Genomic DNA, 10842 nt, shown 5'->3' on the forward strand with positions numbered 1-10842 from the left:
TGGCCACCGCCCCTGTAATCTCCTCCTCCTCCTCCCTAGTGGCCACCGCCCCTGTAATCTCCTCCTCCTCCTCCCTAGTGGCCACCGCCCCTGTAATCTCCTCCTCCTCCTCCCTAGTGGCCACCGCCCCTGTAATCTCCTCCTCCTCCTCCCTAGTGGCCACCGCCCCTGTAATCTCCTCCTCCTCCTCCCTAGTGGCCACCGCCCCTGTAATCTCCTCCTCCTCCTCCCTAGTGGCCACCGCCCCTGTAATCTCCTCCTCCTCCTCCCTAGTGGCCACCGCCCCTGTAATCTCCTCCTCCTCCTCCCTAGTGGCCACCGCCCCTGTAATCTCCTCCTCCTCCTCCCTAGTGGCCACCGCCCCTGTAATCTCCTCCTCCTCCTCCCTAGTGGCCACCGCCCCTGTAATCTCCTCCTCCTCCTCCCTAGTGGCCACCGCCCCTGTAATCTCCTCCTCCTCCTCCCTAGTGGCCACCGCCCCTGTAATCTCCTCCTCCCTAGTGGCCACCGCCCCTGTAATCTCCTCCTCCTCCTCCCTAGTGGCCACCGCCCCTGTAATCTCCTCCTCCTCCTCCCTAGTGGCCACCGCCCCTGTAATCTCCTCCTCCTCCTCCCTAGTGGCCACCGCCCCTGTAATCTCCTCCTCCTCCTCCCTAGTGGCCACCGCCCCTGTAATCTCCTCCTCCTCCTCCCTAGTGGCCACCGCCCCTGTAATCTCCTCCTCCTCCTCCCTAGTGGCCACCGCCCCTGTAATCTCCTCCTCCTCCTCCCTAGTGGCCACCGCCCCTGTAATCTCCTCCTCCTCCTCCCTAGTGGCCACCGCCCCTGTAATCTCCTCCTCCTCCTCCCTAGTGGCCACCGCCCCTGTAATCTCCTCCTCCTCCTCCCTAGTGGCCACCGCCCCTGTAATCTCCTCCTCCTCCTCCCTAGTGGCCACCGCCCCTGTAATCTCCTCCTCCTCCTCCCTAGTGGCCACCGCCCCTGTAATCTCCTCCTCCTCCTCCCTAGTGGCCACCGCCCCTGTAATCTCCTCCTCCTCCTCCCTAGTGGCCACCGCCCCTGTAATCTCCTCCTCCTCCTCCCTAGTGGCCACCGCCCCTGTAATCTCCTCCTCCTCCTCCCTAGTGGCCACCGCCCCTGTAATCTCCTCCTCCTCCTCCCTAGTGGCCACCGCCCCTGTAATCTCCTCCTCCTCCTCCCTAGTGGCCACCGCCCCTGTAATCTCCTCCTCCTCCTCCCTAGTGGCCACCGCCCCTGTAATCTCCTCCTCCTCCTCCCTAGTGACCGCCTGTAATCTCCTCCTCCTCCCTAGTGACCGCCTGTAATCTCCTCCTCCTCCTCCCTAGTGACCGCCTGTAATCTCCTCCTCCCTAGTGACCGCCTGTAATCTCCTCCTCCCTAGTGACCGCCTGTAATCTCCTCCTCCTCCCTAGTGACCGCCTGTAATCTCCTCCTCCCTAGTGACCGCCTGTAATCTCCTCCTCCTCCTCCCTAGTGACCGCCTGTAATCTCCTCCTCCTCCTCCCTAGTGACCGCCTGTAATCTCCTCCTCCTCCTCCCTAGTGACCGCCTGTAATCTCCTCCTCCTCCCTAGTAACCGCCTGTAATCTCCTCCTCCTCCCTAGTGACCGCCTGTAATCTCCTCCTCCTCCCTAGTGACCGCCTGTAATCTCCTCGTCCTCCTCCCTAGTGACCGCCTGTAATCTCCTCGTCCTCCTCCCTAGTGACCGCCTGTAATCTCCTCCTCCTCCTACCTAGTGGCCACCGCTCCTGTAATCTCCTCCTCCTCCTCCTCCCTAGTGACCGCCTGTAATCTCCTCCTCCTCCTCCCTAGTGACCGCCTGTAATCTCCTCCTCCTCCTCCCTAGTGGCCACCGCTCCTGTAATCCTCCTCCTCCTCCTCAGTGACCGCCTGTAATCTCCTCCTCCTCCCCCCTAGTGACCGCCTGTAATCTTCTCCTCCTCCTACCTAGTGGCCACCGCTCCTGTAATCTCCTCCTCCTCCTCCCTAGTGACCGCCTGTAATCTCCTCCTCCTCCTCCCTAGTGACCGCCTGTAATCTCCTCCTCCTCCCCCCTAGTGACCGCCTGTAATCTTCTCCTCCTCCTCCGTAGTGACCGCCTGTAATCTCCTCCTCCTCCTCCCTAGTGGCCACCGCTCCTGTAATCCTCCTCCTCCTCCTCCCTAGTGACCGCCTGTAATCTCCTCCTCCTCCTCCCTAGTGACCGCCTGTAATCTTCTCCTCCTCCTCCGTAGTGACCGCCTGTAATCTCCTCCTCCTCCCTAGTGACCGCCTGTAATCTCCACCTCCTCCTACCTAGTGACCGCCTGTAATCTCCTCCTCCTCCTCCCTAGTGACCGCCTGTAATCTCCTCCTCCTCCTCCCTAGTGACCGCCTGTAATCTCCTCCTCCTCCTCCCTAGTGGCCACCGCTCCTGTAATCCTCCTCCTCCTCCTCCCTAGTGACCGCCTGTAATCTCCTCCTCCTCCTCCCTAGTGACCGCCTGTAATCTCCTCCTCCTCCTCCCTAGTGGCCGCCTGTAATCTCCTCCTCCTCCTCCCTAGTGGCCACCGCTCCTGTAATCTTCTCCTCCCTAGTGACCGCCTGTAATCTCCTCCTCCTCCTCTCTAGTGGCCACCGCTCCTGTAATCTTCTCCTCCTCCTCCTCTCTAGTGGCCACCGCTCCTGTAATCTTCTCCTCCTCCTCCGTAGTGACCGCCTGTAATCTTCTCCTCCTCCTCCGTAGTGACCGCCTGTAATCTCCTCCTGCTCCTCCTCAGTATCTCAGGTTCCTAGCACTAGTCCCGGGCTCGGCTGTATACCTTCCTCTCCACAAGCTCAGGTTATTTAGTATCGGACGGTCTAGCTTTATACTTGTGTTGACCATGCAGTGACGTGTATCATATGATCGTGCCATGGAATGGCGGCCATTAGTAGATCCGTCTATAAATCGCACCCACTTCTTCCCCTCAGGGAGCGGCCACAATGAGCGGAGCTCCACATGGGCTACCTCATGGACCGCCATGGTTTCTGCTGTACTACCATAAAGCAAGGTGTGGAGTCTCACCTGGGCACTTTATGGCCACTGCTGTTAGGACTGCGCTCCATAGACTGCCCTTCATAGAGTGCCCCAATGGTGGGCTTATCTACAGTCTACTGCCCCAATGTGCCAATGACCCCGGGTCTGACTCTCTTATAATTGTACAGTTGCCCCCTCCCATAATGGGGCCACAGATTTCCACCCGCTATATGTAACCCTCCCCCAATATCGTACCATATGGATCATCGTTTACCTGACCCCCCCACCCCCGTGCGGCCGGTGTGCACTAACCCCTAGCCTGCCCGCCCATCCTCCACCCACCGAATCCTCAGACTGTTGGTAGATCAGAAGACGCGTCAGATACCCCGCGGCGGCCATCGTCTGAATCCACACGGACGGGTTATTTATTACTGCAGACACGCCGCCGGGCCAATAAATATTGACTCAGGGAGTTTCTCACATTGCACTAGAATATCACACGTGTCACACACTACAGGTGTAGCAGAGCTGGGTTAGTCAGTATATAGATGAGTATATGGCGGTATCTACACTACCAGTCACTTACATCTAATGGAGGGGGAGGGGCTTGATTTAGGACCTCCTACTCTATTGGCCACTATCCCACCATGGACCCAACTATATGAGCTCTGCTATACGTGTACTGTGCACATATCCCGGGCGGCTCCATGTGATTGATGGTCTGGCCCCCGGGGTGTCTCCCCTAGCAGTGATGTCATCATGTGGAGGGGAGGGGCTTGATTTAGGTCCTCCTACTCTATTGGCCGCTATCCCACCATGGACCCAACTACATGAGCTCTGCTATACGTGTACTGTGCACATATCCCGGGCGGCTCCATGTGATTGATGGTCTGGCCCCCGGGGTGTCGCCCCTAGCAGTGATGTCATCATGGGGAGGGGGTGGCGCCATATTTTATTCTGCCGCAGATTCTTATTTTTGATATTGAGATGTAAATATTTTGTGATTGTCTAATAAACTCGTGTCCTGCAAATCCCCAACATCGAGCGAGTCTCCTTCATATCTCTCAGACTGCACAGACAGCATTGTGTATAGATGGAGCAGAGCCGAGTGTCTCACTACACCGGGGACTGCAGGGAATTCTCCGCCCGTGGGCCTGATACAGCAAAGACAACGTCAGCTCTGCTACATCCAGAAAATCACAAGATGGTAACTCTAACCCCGGTCACATGACCCCAATCTCTGCAGGTCCTCGTTAGGCCGGGTTCACACGGAGTATTGTGGCTCGTCATTTGGTACGTAGACGCCGCGGGATCTTTTGCGGGCCGTATACGCTCCCATTGTTTTCAATGGGAGCCGGTACCGTACACGCGGCGCTATTTTACGGCCATGATTTTGCGGCGGCCACAAAATAGCGCCGCGTGTACGGTACCGGCTCCCATTGAAAACATCTGGAATCACAAATCTTCTGGTTGCTATAGGAAACAGACACTAAGCTTGTAGTCAGACACGCCCCTCACATAAGACTGAACCTGCCCCAAATGTAAAGAACCAGAACAAGCTCCGAGCCCGGAAGGAAAGGGCATCAATGTACACAGCAAGGAACCAAAATATTCTCCAAGATCAGGATGTGAGCGTAAGAAAAGAGGTAAGAAGAGGTCACCTATAGAACGTACACAGGGCGACACTCACTGAGCAGAAGTCTGTGCCCCGGAGCTGTACTTCATTCTCTGGCTTCATTCTCTGGCAGGGTCTCTCTAGGCCCAGTGTCAGGTCAGGAGAGCGACAGCCGGACACCCCCTCCAAGGCTGAGGACAGATGGGGCCGAACTACTGCAGGATCAGAGCTAGTGGTGACTAAACCGAAGTAATCTGCACAAGTGACAGAGAGGTCTGAACGGAGACAAACAGGGGAGCAAGTCAGCGAGGGGTACACAATGGGGAATAGTGACTGCACCAGACCAGAGGATGCTACAGAATGGGGTGACCCCCGAGGGAGCAGTGATGGTGGGAGCGCCCCCTCTGGTACTTGTAGTACTTTACACCCCGGCGTCCCCTCTGGTACTTGTAGTACATTACACCTCGGCGCCCCCTCTGGTACTTGTAGTACATTACACCTCGGCGCCCCCTCTGGTGCTTGTAGTACATTACACCTCGGCGCCCCCTCTGGTACTTGTAGTACATTACACCTCGGCGTCCCCTCTGGTACATTGCACTTACCTCTAGTCTTAGTATCTCTCAGCACACATTGCCAAAACAGCAGAAAGACCTTTATGACATCACAGTCATGTGACTGCTCTCTCTCTTATAATTGGACAGTGCTGTCATGTGACTGTGGTGAGGGGCAGCCTCCCCCATTGTAATCAGATGGTATGATCCTGGTCTGTCCTCACACCTGATGGAGATATAGATATAGATGAGATTAACCCCAGATTTAGGGGATTTGAGGATAAGAGGCGTCTCCATTTGGGTTGTTGGCAGGGCCAGGGAAGGGTTAACGCTGCTGAATATTTTGTTTGCAACTATGGCTGCCGAGGACACCGGTCAGAAATGTGAGTCCAAAAGTATGCGCCTTCTCCACTTGTTGCCTCCTCCATTCTCACCCACTACCTCCTCTATCCTTACCGCTGCCTCATCCATTACCTGCCGCCTCCTCCATTCTCACCTGTCGCCTCCTCCATTCTCACCCTCCTCCTCCATTCTCCTCCGTCACCTCCTCCATTCTCATCCATCAACTCCTCTATTCTCACCCTCCTCCTCCATTCTCATCCGTCGCCTCCTTCATTCTCACCCTCCTCCTCCATTCTCCTCCGTCCTCTCCTCCATTCTCATCCACCGCCTCCTCCATTCTCATCCGTCGCCTCCTTCATTCTCACCCTCCTCCTCCATTCTCACCCTCCTCCTCCATTCTCATCCGTCGCCTCCTCCATTCTCACTCACCGCCTCCTCCATTCTCACTCACCGCCTCCTCCATTCTCATCCGTTGCCTCCTCCATTCTCACCCTCCTCCTCCATTCTCATCCGTCACCTCCTCCATTCTCATCCGTCGCCTCCTCCATTCTCACCCTCCTCCTCCATTCTCATCCGTCGCCTCCTCCATTCTCACTCACCGCCTCCTCCATTCTCATCCGTCGTCTCCTCCATTCTCACTCACCACCTCCTCCATTCTCATCCGTCGCCTCCTCCATTCTCATCCGTCGCCTCCTCCATTCTCATCCGTCGCCTCCTCCATTCTCACCCTCCTCCTCCATTCTCCTCCGTCGCCTCCTCCATTCTCCTCCGTCGCCTCCTCCATTCTCATCCGTCGTCTCCTCCATTCTCATCCACCGTCTCCTCCATTCTCATCCGTCGCCTCCTCTATTCTCATCCGTCGCCTCCTCCATTCTCCTCCGTCGCCTCCTCCATTCTCACCCTCCTCCTCCATTCTCCTCCGTCGCCTCCTCCATTCTCACCCTCCTCCTCCATTCTCCTCCGTCGCCTCCTCCATTCTCATCCGTCGTCTCCTCCATTCTCACCCGCCGCCTTCTCCATTCTCATCCGTCGCCTCCTCCATTCTCATCCGTCGCCTCCTCCATTCTCATCCGTCACCTCCTCCATTCTCCTCCGTCGCCTCCTCCATTCTCACCCTCCTCCTCCATTCTCATCCATCGCCTCCTCCATTCTCATCCGTCGCCTCCTCTATTCTCACCCTCCTCCTCCATTCTCATCCATTGCCTCCTCCATTCTCATCTGTCGCCTCCTCCATTCTCATCTGTCACCTCCTCCATTCTCATCCGTCGCCTCCTCCATTCTCATCCGTCGCCTCCTCCATTCTCATCCGTCGCCTCCTCCATTCTCATCCGTCGCCTCCTCCATTCTCATCCGTCGCCTCCTCCATTCTCATTCGTCTCCTCCTCCATTATCATCCGTCGCCTCCTCTATTCTCACCCTCCTCCCCATTCTCATCCGTCGCCTCCTCCATTCTCATCCGTCGCCTCCTCCGTCGCCTCCTCCATTCTCATTCGTCGCCTCCTCCATTATCATCCGTCACCTCCTCTATTCTCACCCTCCTCCCCCATTCTCATCCGTCGCCTCCTCCATTCTCATCCCTCACCTCCTCCATTATCATCCGTCACCTCCTCCATTCTCACCCGTCGCCTCCTCCATTCTCATCCGTCGCCTCCTCCATTCTCATCCGTCGCCTCCTCCATTCTCCTCCGTCGCCTCCTCTATTCTCACCCTCCTCCCCATTCTCATCCGTCGCCTCCTCCGTCGCCTCCTCCATTCTCATTCGTCGCCTCCTCCATTCTCATTCGTCGCCTCCTCCATTCTCACCCGTCGCCTCCTCCATTCTCATCCATCGCCTCCTCTATTCTCACCCTCCTCCTCCATTCTCATCCATTGCCTCCTCCATTCTCATCCGTCACCTCCTCCATTCTCCTCCGTCGCCTCCTCCATTCTCACCCTCCTCCTCCATTCTCATCCATCGCCTCCTCCATTCTCATCCGTCGCCTCCTCTATTCTCACCCTCCTCCTCCATTCTCATCCATTGCCTCCTCCATTCTCATCCGTTGCCTCCTCCATTCTCATCCGTCACCTCCTCCATTCTCATCCGTCGCCTCCTCCATTCTCATCCGTCGCCTCCTCCATTCTCATCCGTCGCCTCCTCCATTCTCATCCGTCACCTCCTCCATTCTCATCCGTCGCCTCCTCCATTCTCATCCGTCGCCTCCTCCATTCTCATCCGTCGCCTCCTCCATTCTCATCCGTCGCCTCCTCCATTCTCATCCGTCGCCTCCTCCATTCTCATCCGTCGCCTCCTCCATTCTCATCCGTCGCCTCCTCCATTCTCATCCGTCACCTCCTCCATTATCATCCGTCGCCTCCTCCATTCTCATCCGTCGCCTCCTCCATTCTCATCTGTCGCCTCCTCCATTCTCATCTGTCGCCTCCTCCGTCGCCTCCTCCATTCTCATCCGTCGCCTCCTCCATTCTCATCTGTCGCCTCCTCCGTCGCCTCCTCCATTCTCATTCGTCGCCTCCTCCATTCTCATTCGTCGCCTCCTCCATTCTCACCCGTCGCCTCCTCCATTCTCATCCATCGCCTCCTCTATTCTCACCCTCCTCCTCCATTCTCATCCATTGCCTCCTCCATTCTCATCCGTCACCTCCTCCATTCTCCTCCGTCGCCTCCTCCATTCTCACCCTCCTCCTCCATTCTCATCCATCGCCTCCTCCATTCTCATCCGTCGCCTCCTCTATTCTCACCCTCCTCCTCCATTCTCATCCATTGCCTCCTCCATTCTCATCCGTCGCCTCCTCCATTCTCATCCGTCACCTCCTCCATTCTCATCCGTCGCCTCCTCCATTCTCATCCGTCGCCTCCTCCATTCTCATCCGTCGCCTCCTCCATTCTCATCCGTCGCCTCCTCCATTCTCATCCGTCGCCTCCTCCATTCTCATTCGTCGCCTCCTACATTCTCATTCGTCGCCTCCTCCATTATCATCCGTCGCCTCCTCCATTCTCATCCGTCGCCTCCTCCATTCTCATCTGTCGCCTCCTCCGTCGCCTCCTCCATTCTCCTCCGTCGCCTCCTCTATTCTCACCCTCCTCCCCATTCTCATCCGTCGCCTCCTCCGTCGCCTCCTCCATTCTCATTCGTCGCCTCCTCCATTCTCATTCGTCGCCTCCTCCATTCTCACCCGTCGCCTCCTCCATTCTCACCCGTCACCTCCTCCGTCGGAGTATCTGAGTCGACCTTCTGAGTCCCGTGGATCTGATCTCTTGGATGGTGATAACACGTGACGCTACGTGACTAATGTGTCGGATTACTGATGTTACTGATGTTGGTGTTTTCCTCTGGATTTTCCCTCTCTTGCTCTTCCTGGACGCTCCTTCTCATCAGGCCTTGGGACTATCTGGTGACCTCTGCTCTGTCTATATGACCCAGGAATCTCCCAGCTCTGCCCTCTTGTCCAGGTGTCTTGTATTACTGCTCCGGATTACATCCCTGAGTGCAGAGACCCTACAGCACCAGTCTGGCAGTCTATGGCTACAAATTGGTGAACCCAGTGGTTCTGAGCCGGATTCAACCAAAATATTTCCAATTGTTTGGACTTTAACTAAACCAAATTCTTTGCAATTTATCTGGGTAATATATAATGTCCGCCGTGATATACATTCTCACCCGTCGCCTCCTCCATTCTCACCCGTCGCCGTCGCCTCCTCCATTCTCATCCGTCACCTCCTCCATTCTCATCCGTCGCCTCCCCCATTCTCCTCCGTCGTCTCCTCCATTCTCCTCCGTCGCCTCCTCCATTCTCACCCTCCTCCTCCATTCTCCTCCGTCGCCTCCTCCATTCTCCTCCGCCGCCTCCTCCATTCTCCTCCGTCGTCTCATCTATTCTCATCCGTTGTCTCCTCCATTCTCATCCGTCGCCTCCTCCATTCTCATCCACCATCTTCTCCTCCATTCTCTCCTCCATTCTCATCCGTCGCCTCCTCCATTCTCATCCGTCGCCTCCTCCATTCTCATCCGTCACCTCCTCCGTTATCATCCGTCGCCTCCTCTATTCTCACCCTCCTCCCCATTCTCATCCGTCGCCTCCTCCATTCTCATCCGTCGCCTCCTCCATTCTCATCCGTCGCCTCCTCCATTCTCATCCACCGTCTCCTCCATTCTCATCCGTCGCCTCCTCTATTCTCACCCTCCTCCCCCATTCTCAACCGTTGCCTCCTCCATTCTCATCTGTTGCCTCCTCCATTCTCCTCCGTCGCCTCCTCCATTCTCCTCCGTCGCCTCCTCTATTCTCCTCCGTCGTCTCCTCTATTCTCATCCGTCGTCTCCTCCATTCTCATCCGTCGCCTCCTCCATTCTCATCCGTCGCCTCCTCCATTCTCATCCGTCGCCTCCTCCATTCTCATCCGTCGCCTCCTCCATTCTCATCCGTCGCCTCCTCCATTCTCATCCGTCGCCTCCTCTATTCTCACCCTCCTCCCCCATTCTCATCCGTCGCCTCCTCCATTCTCATCCGTCGCCTCCTCCATTCTCATCCGTCGCCTCCTCCATTCTCATCCGTCGCCTCCTCCATTATCATCTGTCGCCTCCTCCATTCTCACCCTCCTCCCCCATTCTCATCCATCGCCTCCTCCATTCTCACCCTCCTCCTCCATTATCATCCGTCGCCTCCTCCATTCTCACCCTCTTCCCCCATTCTCATCCGTCGCCTCCTCCATTCTCATCCACCGTCGCCTCCTCCATTCTCATCCACCGTCTCCTCCTCCATTCTCATCCACCGTCTCCTCCTCCATTCTCATCCGTCGCCTCCTCCATTCTCATCTGTCGCCTCCTCCATTCTCATCCGTCACCTCCTCCATTCTCATCCGTCACCTCCTCCATTCTCATCCGTCGCCTCCTCCATTCTCATCCGTCGCCTCCTCCATTCTCATCCGTCGCCTCCTCCATTCTCATCCACCATCTCCTCCTCCATTCTCATCCGTCGCCTCCTCCATTCTCATCCGTCGCCTCCTCTATTCTCACCCTCCTCCTCCATTCTCATCCGTCGCCTCCTCCATTCTCATCCGTCGCCTCCTCCATTCTCATCCGTCTCCTCCTCCATTCTCATCCACCGTCTCCTCCTCCATTCTCATCCACCGTCTCCTCCTCCATTCTCATCCACTGTCTCCTCCTCCATTCTCATCCACCGTCTTCTCCTCCATTCTCATCCGTCACCTCCTCCATTCTCATCCGTCACCTCCTCCATTCTCATCCACCGTCTCCTCCTCCATTCTCATCCACCGTCTCCTCCTCCATTCTCATCCACCGTCTCCTCCTCCATTCTCATC

Source organism: Leptodactylus fuscus, unplaced genomic scaffold, assembly GCF_031893055.1.
Source record: "Leptodactylus fuscus isolate aLepFus1 unplaced genomic scaffold, aLepFus1.hap2 HAP2_SCAFFOLD_103, whole genome shotgun sequence".
NCBI lineage: Eukaryota > Metazoa > Chordata > Amphibia > Anura > Leptodactylidae > Leptodactylus > Leptodactylus fuscus.